The sequence below is a fragment of the Ambystoma mexicanum genome, chromosome 1q, assembly GCF_040938575.1.
Source record: "Ambystoma mexicanum isolate Mex_15411 chromosome 1q, UKY_AmexF1_1, whole genome shotgun sequence".
In the NCBI taxonomy this organism is placed as follows: Eukaryota; Metazoa; Chordata; class Amphibia; order Caudata; family Ambystomatidae; genus Ambystoma; species Ambystoma mexicanum.
In genome coordinates, this window is record NC_090922.1 from 1,252,387,907 (window position 1) to 1,252,401,152 (window position 13,246).

General features: G+C 43.3%; 1 protein-coding gene and 1 long non-coding RNA gene across 7 annotated transcripts in view; one reads left to right on the top strand and one right to left on the bottom strand.

The window, feature by feature from the left end:
- LOC138545302 (FRAS1-related extracellular matrix protein 1-like) overlaps window positions 1-13,246 on the top strand; it is a 1,530,918-nt gene that overhangs the window by 1,138,252 nt on the left and 379,420 nt on the right. The window lies entirely within an intron of this gene.
- LOC138545415 (uncharacterized) overlaps window positions 1-13,246 on the bottom strand; it is a 76,159-nt gene that overhangs the window by 25,035 nt on the left and 37,878 nt on the right. The window lies entirely within an intron of this gene.

Below are 13,246 nucleotides of genomic sequence, written 5' to 3' on the forward strand. Positions count from 1 at the left end.
CTTCTACAATGTTAAGAAGGAAAGGGGGCCAGGAAGCAATGCAAAATCGCCTAGTCATCCAGGTGGGCGCACAACACTACAGAAAAAAAACCCGATGCTGGTCTTTACAGTGATTACATATAATACCTTTGCAGCGAACCAGTACAGAAAGAGTGCACTCATTCAAAAAGGCACTTATTTCCAGCTGAGATGTTTTCATTCATTCATAAGATTCGTCTCCAGTGCCTCTGGATGGATCCATACAGGTATCATGAACTGGTTGGGTTGTCTACACTCAAAAGTTTGAAACTTTATTATTGTTAAAGAATACAATCAGATGCTTTAAGGTCCATTGAGAGGTGCATTTTAATGAATTGACTAATTGGTATGTGCCCCTGATATCGGTTGAAGAGGAGCCACAAAGGGACTACAAAGCAACCCCCAAAGAACCAGGCATTCATTGGTTCTCAAACATATAGTGTTAAATTCAGTTCTGAAATGGAGAGGGCTGAAAGACCGAACAAATTAAATCAAGGATAAATGGTGTAACGGGTGAATTTATTAAGTGAATGTTACATTTGATGAGATAAAAAGTACCTTAAAAAATAGCAACAAGTTAGCCTTAGGTATGGTAGTGAATGTGCTTTTCACCATTTCTGTCTTTATTTCTGTGTCTTTCCCTGCCTCTCACTTATTTCTTACTACCAACACACTAGGGCCTGGCGTGGTCACAATGTGGTTATACCAAGACATGGCTAGGCTATGTAAAACCCCTATGCTGTTGATGGGCACAGTAGCAGTATATCTTATCATAACATAAGCATGCAGAGAAAAATGGTTTATCTTGGTTGCAGCATTTATTGCGTCCAGACATGACCCTTTTTGGAAATAATATATGTGACAAATCCCGAGATGTCGTCGCTGCTCCCCGAAGGGGAGCCCCTTCCCATGGGGCCAGGGTAGCGAGGCCACTACCCGATAGTCCCTGTGGGAGTGGTACTCAGCGGGATGATCTTATGGGAAGAGACATCCCCTCTGGGGACAGGGGAGAACATCTCGGGAGAAAGTGACATAACATTCCTCACCCAACACCCTACCCACCTCCATACCTCATCGATCCTAATACTTTGCTCAGTACTCCCATGTACCTTTGTTAGTCTGTGACTTTAAGAAATACTAAGACAAGGAAGAGTAGGGACTACTCAAAGGGAGTACATCAGACAAGTACCAGGAGGAGTGGAGCCATAACGAATGCTCCATGTAACCTGGGTGAGCATTCTAGTCATCCATGCCTGTGTGAGATAAAAAGCAACAAAGGACTTACAATGTTGATCAGCCATCCTAGGAGGCACCGAGGAGCAGGAAGCTGCTTGGCACAGGCAATTGAAGCGACTGAATTCAGGGATTCTGAAAAGAAGCTGACGGCATCCCCAACGGATCTTGTGCTGCAGAACACTTGGATAAGCAGTAACCCGACCTTGCAGGGCCGGTAGCCTGCACAGTCTGTAACGGGTACTCGTACTGCGGAGAGACAGAAGCTGTGAAGCCGCCGCAGTGCAAGAGAAGTCTGTCAAACCCACAGAGACTGAAAGAGAGCAAAGACAGACCCCGAGGCAGACTGGAGCCCACCAGAGAATTCCCAGACGGTACGGGAGTAAACGGGCTAGCCAGTGCGGGTACGAGAGAGGGTCTTTGTAAACTCATAATCATGCAAGATGAACAAATCCAGAACTCTGGTGATGGGATATAACCCCTGAGGTAGAGCGAAGTAGGGAGAGCCATAAGGTGAAGCGGTTACCCAAAAGGGGCACATATCAGACCCCAAACCCTAGGGACACGTATCAAGAAAAGGACACAAGCCATCATCCTCATGGCAGTATTTTGCAGGAGAATAAACTAAGTCTGCAAGATCAAAGAAGCATAGAAGTATGAGTCTGGGACCGGCACACAAAAGAGAAGGAAATTGCAAGTCATCTTCCTTATGCTGATAATTGGCAGGATAGTGATCCAAGTGGGTCACAGTGGGGAGGCATGGGTCAAAGACCCTACCGGTGCATAAACTGTATTACTGCGAAACCTAAAAGTTAAGAGAGAGAGAGAGGCCAGGGGAAGGGAGTCATTCCCTGTGGTGGTGTTGAACGGTGATACCAAAGTAAAAGAGAAGCCAGGGGAAGGGAGTCATTCCCCCTAGTGTTGTTGAACTGTTAATCAAGATACTTGGAAAATTGAGTCATTCTCCTGGTAACCAATATTGTAAAGACTTTCTGACACAGAGTGTTAAGAGATAAACAGTGTGTCTGTTAAAGAGAAATGCTTGAACTTTACAATTTTGTGTTGGAGAAAAATTTTGAACAGTGACCCAGGGAAGGGAGTCATTCCATTAAGAGGAAGATATCAACTGGAAGTGAAGTTTTGTCCCCAGTCCAGAAGAAGGAAGTCATTCTTCTGCACCAAGAAGTTTTACTTTATCTCTAGTTTAGTTTCAAGTGCAAGGGACAGAAGTAGGGATTTTGACACATGACGGTGGATTATTGATTTACACAGACATTCTGACAGAACCCATAGTATTTTAGTTGAAACTGGGAAACCCCTCTTGGAGATAGGGAAAGTTATGTTTTCTTTTTATTTTCCTGACTAATAAAAGTCTATAGCAATCACAATACCATCTGTGTGCCAGTCTTGTCCTTCAGCACCCTTTCATATAATATATGCCTGAGGTCCAGTGACCTTTGCTTTATTGCTCATTTCATAATATTTTCTGTTGATGAGCTAATGCATTTCTTTATTGTTTTTTTAATAAGGCTCTAAACACAACAAAATGATATTTAGTAGCACCCTCAGAGTAGTGGGCGAGGGAAGGGGAATCTGATCTTTTACAGTCTCTGGGTGCATTCAGATCGGTTACGTTCAAGGGAAAGGAGTGGGGAGAAGAGTGTAGTACAATACAAGTGCAAAGAACAGAGTTAATCAAGGGGCAAGAATGTGCTTGGCATGATTGGGAGCTTCTTCGAAGTGTAGGAGGTGGAGTTGTATGGTCAACTTCAATGCAAAGATGTTGGTGGTATTTTTGATGAGAGGAGTGTGGGATTCCAAGGGTGGGTCCAGGGCAAGGAGGGGAGAGAGGAGAATTAATGAAAGTGACAATATGCACAGGATAGGAAGGTGCTAGATTGCATGGTCCACGGTCAAGAGATAGGAGCAGCCAGGAGGTGGGAAAAGGAATGGATAATCCATGTGAAAATATGGACCACTTACCAGTTTTTCTCCTTTGGTCCATTTAGTGGGGGATGTTGGGGTGATGGGCACCAAAGTGAGCCTTCAGGGCTTCTTTGACTACCCAATCTTCCCGCCCCCCACCTGACCACCACCCCAAAATGTATGCAATGTGTGCCTGCATTTCCGAACAGATGTTCACGCCCGGCTGCTAATGTAGGTAGGTACAGCCATAGTCTATATCAAACGGAGCGATCAGCCAAGAGACAACACAGGCTTGATAGCTGCTGGTGATGCCACAGTCTGGTTGCGCCTCTTTCTCAGAACCCCTTTCTCTACATCGTGATCGGGATCTATCTGCCTGGGAAGATGTGCAGGAAGATGCTTCCTCTTCACCCCTGGAGGATGTTAATGTGGTGGCAGGAGGATGAAAGTTCGTATGCAAGTGTAAATGTATATAAATAGAAGAATGTGTCTGTGGTAGTAAACCATTTACATTGAAACCTATCGTTATGTATGCTATACTTCTATTATCTAAAAGATCACTTATTCTTTAATGATGACTTATTGTTTTTTCAAAAACAGTTTTAGCCTATGATCGTAGGACTACAGACCAACAGTGTTTGCATGTGAAATATTTATTGTGAGATGTAAGGGTTGGGTGTCAGGGTTTGTAGACCGTAACAGTCCAAGCACATACATAAAAGATAGGTTTATTTACGAGTTATTGTTGAGGGGCAGTGATTAGAACTGTCAACCCATTCTTCTTGGGACTGTATATAGCTTGCAATCACCGGCCAGCCGTTTAGGCAAAAGTAGGAGGAATACTACAAGACTCACCCCCAAAGCTGCAAGAAAAAATACAATGGGTGAGCCAAAATACCTACAAGTATCCTACTAGTAAATACACAGCCTCCTGATACCCCCTACAATTACAGAAGAAATAGATAATTAACTCAAGAGACCTAACACTCTTCCTACCAGTCCATAGGCCAGATTGAGAAGCTCAGAAGGGAGGGGCAAAACAGGAGCAGGTGGTAAGAAATGGGCAGGACCTACCCTCAGTGGCACGAGGACACAGCTAGTAGGGAAGCCCAGGAGAGCCTAATACTGTGCAGGGAATAACAGAGTTTATAATGTTGATTCTCAATATCTGACATTCCAAACAAAGAGAAAAAAACATCCAAAATTACTCCAGTGACCAAGGCCAGGGATGGATAATACACAAACCGCCCACAAAGCAGTTCCAAGGTCCCAGAAAATCAGGTTGGATGCAATCCTATAGGGTCAATGCAAAATCACAATCCCAAAAGCAATACCATAGACGAGCCAAAAGTGAAATTACCAGAGAGATGAAGATGCAAAGCTAAGACCGCTGCTGCAACCAGCAAACACACAGATGCATCTCTTACTGATCCTTTAAATGCTGGGATCTCCACAGACTTTTCAGCTGCACATAAGGATTCACTGAAAGCTGGCTCCTGTCAGGTTATTCACACCCAAATGTCTCAGCAAGTCACTCGACTGCTGCAGTACATCTCGAAATGCTGTGAAATGTTGACCTGACTGTCGTCAGACGGAGCCTATCCACTACAGCAGGCAACAGTCACTTCATGGTCCAGAGTGAACCTGACAAACCCTGATGGGGGCATGAAGGAACATGTTTTTTTAAGGTTTTAGTATAAAGGGATCACCCTTTTATATTTTTGGGGTGGCGTACAGGAAAGGGATTCAAGTACGGAGGATAGCACAGGGGCAACGCGTTGGTCTTGGAAGCAAGACCATGCAGAGCAACAGAGGTTCGTTCACGGATCCGTGCTTAGAAACCAAACTCGTACAAAAACCAAATAAATAGCTAAATGGCAACCACAAAGACTTTTTCACAAAGGATTTTTTTTCTTCACTTTTTTCTTTTTTGGGGTGGTTGGGGGGAAAGTTAAGTGAAAGGGATTAGGAAGCAAATGATCACAAAGGGCTACACAAAATGTTTTCAAAAAATGATTATATTTCTCCTTTTGGGGTGGAAGGAGGAAAAGGGGTTTCTGACGGCGTAACCAGACTATACGCTGAGGACACACACATTGGGCCTCATTACGACCCTGGCGTTAAGGGTTTAACGGCGCCGTAAAAGGTGTTGGTGCCGTTAAACCCTTAACGCCTCATTACGAGTTCCCTTTGCGGGACCCGACCTTAACGCCTGCTTTTAGCAGGCGTTAAAGTAGGGTGCCGCAAAGGGACCTTGGTGCTAAGTACGGTGCCGCAATTTGCGGCACCGTACTTAGCGCCTTCCCCATTCCCATTGAGCCCTATGGGGCAAAAATGGGAATGGGGAAGGGCCCATAGTGAATGGGGAATTACCACGCCGCCAGCCTTGGAATGGGGCAGTAATTCCGCCATTCACCATGGCAGACCCCGGCATGGACCATGGTGCTAATAGCACCATGGTTTAGCGCTGGCGTCGTAATAAGGCCCACTATCTACAAAATCAACACTAGCAGAGAACAAGATACAACCCTTATCAACTGCCTCACAGAAATAAACCATTGGATGAGTACCAACAGCCTTAAACTCAACCCGGACAAAACAGAAATTATGATCACGCCCAACGACCCATCAAACCAACCCACATTCCATGGCCTACTGAAATGGGAAACCGAATGGAACCATCCACAGTGGTTACAAAATCTCAGAATATGAATTGGCAACTACTTAACACTCGAACCGCCTGTCAACGTAGTAGTAAAGAAGTGCTTCTTCACCCTACACACAATAAAGCAGATACTATCCATTTTCTCCTTCTTGCATGGAACACTTGCTGTCACTTCTCTCTACGTGTCAAGAATAGACTACGCCAACAGCACCTACCTCAGAGTGCAGACTACCATACCAAAAAACTAAAATGAATATTGAACGCAGCAGCAAGACTACTTCAGCACTGAGAGACCTACATTGGCTAACAGTAAATAAACAGATTTTCATCAAAGCATTCTGCATAGCACACAATGCTATCCACGGCCAAGTAGCAGAATTCATACAGGGATAAATATACCTCTACAAAGCAAACCGAACACTAATGTCCAGGAGCGACATTCTCTACGAACCTACACAATACTCAAAGCAGAAATCTGTTGCACAGCATTCTCCTGCATCGCAGAAAAACTTTGCAACTTGCTCCCAAAGGAAATCCAAAGAACAGAAGATCACCTAAAGTTCTGAAAATTACTAAAAACGTGGCACTTTAACTCACAAGCTAAACAGGAAACATCATCAAATCGAAACTGCCAACACATCACAATAGAAACACTAAAAACAAACGAAACCTGATGAATCGAAAAGAAAGTTACCCAACAAAATAATGAATTATACCTCAAATCACCATAGAATGATATAAACTCCACAGATCAACATAACCATGGCACAAAAAGACACAAATGACTCTCCACTAACCCTAGTAACAACTCTCCAATAACCTGCTAACTCGCCCTCAACCACCGAACAAAACACACTCTTACCTTTACCGCAGAAAAATCCTAAAACCACCACAAACTGCACGCACTCCGCAACACCCAACAGGAAATTAAACAATTACACACAAATCACCCAAAACACACTCATACAGCACATAACGTCTATCAGCTGAAAACAAACCAGCACACACTGACCAGTTTTTCAAACTGAAGCTATCAAGAGCACATCAAAGCTCTCTTGCTCTTTTCCCTCCCAATCCCTTTAACTAAACCCTTCCAGCCTTCTTTCATTTTCAGGTCCGCCAGAGCACCTTGAGACCATGAAAATGGCAGTGCTGCATGGTATAAAGAATAATAACATAGTGTAATAAAAACATCATTCACTTCAGGCCACACCCTTGCCCAGCATGAAGTGGATTGTTGTGGCTTCCGGACCCCCTTGTAAACTCTAAGACTAGACAGGTGTAGATTTTGAAGAGAGAAGACGGAGGACTGATCCTTGAGGAGCCCCTACTGGGGGGTGGTTGGCATGAAGAGTGGGAGTATTCCAGGACCTCAGGAAGATCTTGTCAGATAGATAAGAGGTGATCCAGTTCAGTTATGGTTTCCTGCAAGGCAATTTAAGATAGTGTATGAAGGCATAAGCGGTGGCCAGTGGGTTTTGAAGTGGCAGAGAGAGACCATGAACAATGGAGATGGAAGGGAATTTAGTCATGAGTACTAGTAAGGACGTTGTAGACTTTGGTGATTGCCATTTGAGTAGGGTAACCATCACAGAATCTGGATTGGAGAGGCAGTCACATATCAGGTTATCTTCTAGGTAGGGGCGGATGTGGTAGCCATCATGTGAGAGGGTGTATATGGGTGAGCTAGGCAAATCATGAGGCGTAACTATTTGCTGAATAGCCCTTTGCATGGCTGTGTGATAGCTGGATGTTCTGGCAGAAAACAATATCGGAGACCGTCCGAAATCATGTGCCAGTATGGGACACAATCTTGATTCCCAAGGATCAATGGCTGGAAAAATGTAAGGCCCCGTTGGCATACTCTAGGTATTTTGATCCTGGTCCCTCTATTAGCATTCCAACGTATTTCTTCCTACTACCTGAGAAAAGGGGTCTTTGTGGTTTTGCAAGCTAGCAACCAGAAATAGAAATAAGCCAAAAAAAAGATCATCAACGCAGTAAATCAGGTTGGGTTTTGTTTTTTTAGTCGGTGCCTTTAGTCCATGCACACTTTGTGTATAGATTTTGGCAAGTGGTATCATATTTCAAACTTGTACATCTCTGCCGAGCAGCAAGTTATTTAATAACGTTGAGTTATTTGCCATGGGCCCTACATGGGCATGGGTGACCACCTACTAGTGGTAGGAGGTTTGTTAAATTAAAATCCCCTACCAAATCCATATTTGCCAATTACCTAATTGGGATAACTACTGTCAGTATATTAAGGGCCTACATTTACATGTATCTGGAAGCATCATCACCCCATCAGAGTGTTTTCTTCAGTGAAAAGATTGTTCATCGAGAGCTCAATCAACAGCATGTAACCATTGCCCATCAGTGTCTGTGTCCAGCATCATTGAAGACCAGTGTTACAATTGCTATAAATAATCTTTAAACATACCTAAGCTGTTTCTTTAATGCAAATATCTATGGGAATCAATATGTAAAACTTTACTGAAGAGTCAGGAGCCCTTTACTCACTCCTGGTACAGCACCCGGAGTACAATCCTCAGCACTGTGGTTGTTTTTGACTGGGGCTTGTAAAGGTGGAAGGGGCGGACCAGCATCTCCCATGCACACTGCAAGCCAATCAACTCTCATCACACAAGCACCTTATTTCTATATGTATGACACACTCTGGTAAACATTATGTGGACAAAGGGGTGAACCAGATCAGTTTAGTCAAGCTGACCACTACAGTAAACAGTGCTTCAATTCACCATTACTTGAACTATGACATGTCTGCCAATGTTGAGAAATCAGTGTTATGAAAAGGCATTGATGCAAAGTACTGGTTCTGAAGTAGCATTGTCATACACACCCATCCGTATAAAAGGAATGAATGAGAACCTTTTGTTGCCAGAATGAAGATGGGCAGAGTAGGGAGCACAGTGGTGGCAACACAGGAATGAGTGGAGGTATGGGAGGAAATGAAGGCCGGCATCAGAGCAGTAGAATAGGATGTCTGGTATTGGTACAGCAACTTGTTCCACATGGAATCAAGGAAAGCGGGAGGGCCGACGAAGAGAAAGCGGTAGGTGGGAGGAATGTGGGGGAGGATTGGAATAAGTTGAAATGCAGAAGTGTTCAAGTTATGGGGCAACCGTGAGGCTGTCCCTGGGGTTTGTATGGGATGAGTGACAGCAAATATGGGGAGTGAAGACTGATTCCCCCTTCCAAGCAATGGGCAACAGTGGGGAGAGCATGCCCACTGGTGTGTGTGATTGGGAAATGGAAAGCTGGACTTAGCATGGCTTGGGGGAGAGTGACAGGGATGTGGGGGGTGAAGTTGAAACTTCCAAAGAAAAGGTAGGTTGCAACAGGACAAGAGGTACACCGGTGAAGAAGCTGCAGTGGAAAGACAGTGACGGAAAGACTGACACACTTTAGCAAGCTGACATTATATCTTGCTCTAGGTGATAACCCATTCAATACTTTCATTACTGGAAGGGCTACCTTACAAATCACTCTGAATTTTACTGGTAGATTGTAATGTTCAGACATGTGTTTCAATATCTCATTGGCTCTCTGTTGACACGCCCATGATAAAATGTACAACTGTATGTATATAATAAATTAGTGTACTGGCAGACTTCAATGACAATATAAAAATCAGGACAGCACACACTGAAGTAGTGGAACAATTATTAGCTCCCAAGTTGAATGTTGATAAGATTAATGAGTTGTTGTTGAACTTGCTTATACAAAGAGATCTGCCAATTTGCTAATGTTCTAGAAAGTCAGCTGACTAGAAATGGCTTGAGACTTGTTAATGATTTTACAGAAAAAGACATGAGGATTAACATGAAGAAATTAATGAACGTGTAAAATGCTGCTACAGCTCATTCATGGACAGGGAGAGACATAGGGCCTCATTACGAGTCCGGCGGTAACTGTGCTGGTGCTACCGGCAGGTTGCTGCTGGACCCATAATGAATTACCAGTGTCTGACTTCCCGGTGCCACCGGGCTATTCCAAGTCTGGCGGCCAGGAAGTTGAGTACCGGCAATTTCGTTAATTACCATAGAGTCTAACAAGACTCTATGGGAATGGGGGGACATGTAAGCACTGGCATCGTTGTTAAGTGTCATTGAAGAGAAATAACTATTCATTCACAAATGAATAGTCATTGAGTGTACTACCTGTGAGTTCCGCCTACAGTATCGTGAAGGTTAGTAGATCTTTTTAGAGACAAGCAGGGACACAGTGGATGTTGCAGATACTTGTTTATTTAGATATATTGTTTGCTCCACAATAGGTATCTTGTCTTAAATATATTGTTAACTTCACAATGAGTATCTGTTGGTAATGTACTTTTTCTTAGCAAGCCATTGAGTCCTTGTTGCAATAAATTTCCTATTGGTTGGATATGTTGTTAGTTTCACAAAAGATATCCTTTCTTATTGTTGTTTCTTTAGAATGCTCCTAGTTTGAAAAGGTCCTTTGGGTCCTTGTTCCTTTGGGTCCTTTGTTGCAGTCAATTTCTGTTCAAAGGTGCTCTTGTTCTTAAGAGTCCTTCATATCTTATATGATTGGAGTATTGTGCATATTGCTCTTAGTTTTTGAGAGTCCTTTGTGGAGTCCTTACGTTTTTGTTGCGCTTCTAGGTGAATGTTGAAGGTAATGCAAAAACCGGTTGTTGCTTTAAAATGATTTCTTGTGCGCATGTGTTTTATCTAACGTCATGCCAGTTCCCTCGACACGTGTTTCCCCAGTATGTTGGTACTGGTTCTTCAGGAGGGTAGAGAGGGATAAGCCACTAGATAGTTGCGATTAATATTTCGCTCTAAGGAGGAAAAAAAAGGACAGAAAAGAAAATAGAGGTCGAAATGGTTAGGGTGTGGTAATGGATTTAGCTGACAAGTTGTTGTGCTCTGCTATAGTAATATCATCAAAGTCATAAAAGGGGGACATGCGGATGAACAGTTTGATATAGTGCGAAAGTAGTTGTTGTATAAGTTTAATACGTGAAAGCTTACCGTTGTTTTCGGACCGGCAAACTTAGAATGCGGCCCAAATTGTGACTAAAGACCAGAGACAGAAACTCCTAACCCATGCCCAACACACCCACACTTCCTCAGTTAAGAGAGAATGTCAGACCCTCACTTCCTTCCACCCACCCTACTGTCCCACCCCAGCAAGAAACTGAAAAATGTCAGAGATTTAGACTGCCAAGTAATGGACCCTCCTGTTCCAGCCTTTTCTCTTAAGATCCAGTGGGGATAGAGGAGGAAGAGAAGGGAAAACAAAATGTGCAGTGGGTCGAAGTCAAGCAAGCGTGAAAATGAAAGGGTGGAAGGAAGAGACCTCCAGTCCCAGACACCCCGGTTTGTGAGAGTGCCATTGTCAAGAAGCCACCTTGAAGGCTGAGGAGCAAGACCTTTACACATGCAATGGCAAATATTCCACAACAATCTGGTTACAGGAACCTTAAAGGGGCTTTTCAAGAATTCTAAAAATGTTCACTTGTCTCACCCTTGGTAACCCAGGCTGAGTTCAGAGTTTACTCTGGGGGTGTTTCTAGTATGTTCAAGTAAAGAACAATTGCTGCAAAAGCAACTCAGTTAAATGAATAAAGGTTGTAAAGGTCGGTGAAATTATATTAGCTCATTAGAGCCTACAAATGATAAAGTATAATGAAAGTAAAAAAAGTAAATAGGCGAACATTATAAACAATAAAGTGTTTCCAAAAAACGTCTTTTTGAGGATAGAATATACCCACATCGGTTTCTCCCCAAAAACCTGCCCACAAAAAGTTTCAAAAAAGAAACAACAATTCTGAGAGTCCACTTGAAGTCTTCTATGTGCCTTTTTTCTTCACTGAAGCCAGATGTCTGTGGATAATTCAATGTATGCTGTATTACTGCATAATATAGTTCCTGCTTTGAGTTTAGGTGTTCGATGATAACACCTCCTGAGGTAGCTTCGAAGTCAACATGTTGTCATTATATTGCAGCCTTCGTTCCAATGAGGCATCCACTTCAGCTTTCTTTCTGCCTTAAGTGCAAGTAAGGAGAGGCACTAGGGAGCACAGCTGTCATCAAGGAGTCATCGCTCACAGGGCATCCCAGCAATCAGCACCATAAAGGGCAGGGTCACGCTTTACTGGCCCTGCAACACATAGGGTCAGGGTTTCAAGTGTTCAGTTGAAAGGAGACTCTGCCAACAACACAGCCACTTCCTTTCTCAACTCTATCCCAAATCACCAGTAAAGATCTCAAACTGCAGACAAGTCAGGATACCAATGAGGGGCTTTGGTAAACAGGTCACACATGCATCAAACAGGGGAACCAACTTTGCTGGTTCCTTCATGTGAGTCACAGATACTTCAAGGTCTTACACAGGACCTGTTCCCCCAGTTTGTGCCTCATATAGAAATTCAGGTTAAGTATTGCCCAGGCATCAAGCATTTCTTACACTTCCAGTTGTTACATTTCCTTAAGCTAACCAAAGCCCACGTTTACATCAAATAATTCTGTGATATTGGTTGAGGGCCTCTACTCCAATTCCCCTAAATTCTAACATGAAAGAAGCCTCTTCTTGCTGGGCAAAGCTAGCCAGCCCAGCTTACATAGGTACTGAGCAATAAAGCTTGCCATAATCCCTTGGGGCCATTATTAATGTTCTCTCTCCGTGAGAATCATCCCCAGCCAATCACAGTGTTGAGAATACACCCCGCCCTGAATCGCTTTGCATCTTATTTGGGATTCCCGGAAACGAGTTTGAAGTGAAGATGCTGACCACCTGAGAGGAGCCCAGGCCACTATTTCATTTGTCCATCATTTCAGTCCTGGAGCCTGGATATTACCCTGAGTGGTTCTGCTTCTACTGACATCAAGACTGAGTAACCAGCGAAAGAATCATAATGGCTACACAGGGATTTCTGTTACCACCGTGATAGTGGGAGTTGGTGTGGGTCCCAATTAATCTGGATATACGTTCATTAGTACAATCTTGTGCAAAGTCTGCCATCAACTGTAAAATACATATATATATATATATATATATATATATATATATATATATATATATATATATATATATATATATATATATATATATTTCTGAGGCTTGTGGAATCTGCTTAGATCACATGCTGTGCATAGGCCGACATCTAGTGGAAGCTGCGGAGTATTACAGTTTGTTTTTCGAAACTCGAAAATGGGCGTCGACACAGGCGTGCCAGTAATACTATCCCTAGTGTGACGTCCACTGTACCCAAGATCCCTCACGCGTCTAGGATCCTCAGATTGTTTTTTTCCGCCATACTGGTCGGAAGCATCTTGCGGAGTTCCCTGGCCTTAGCCATACTTTTGCTAATTATTGAAGTAAAATTATTTATTGACATCCTTCCCCACCCCA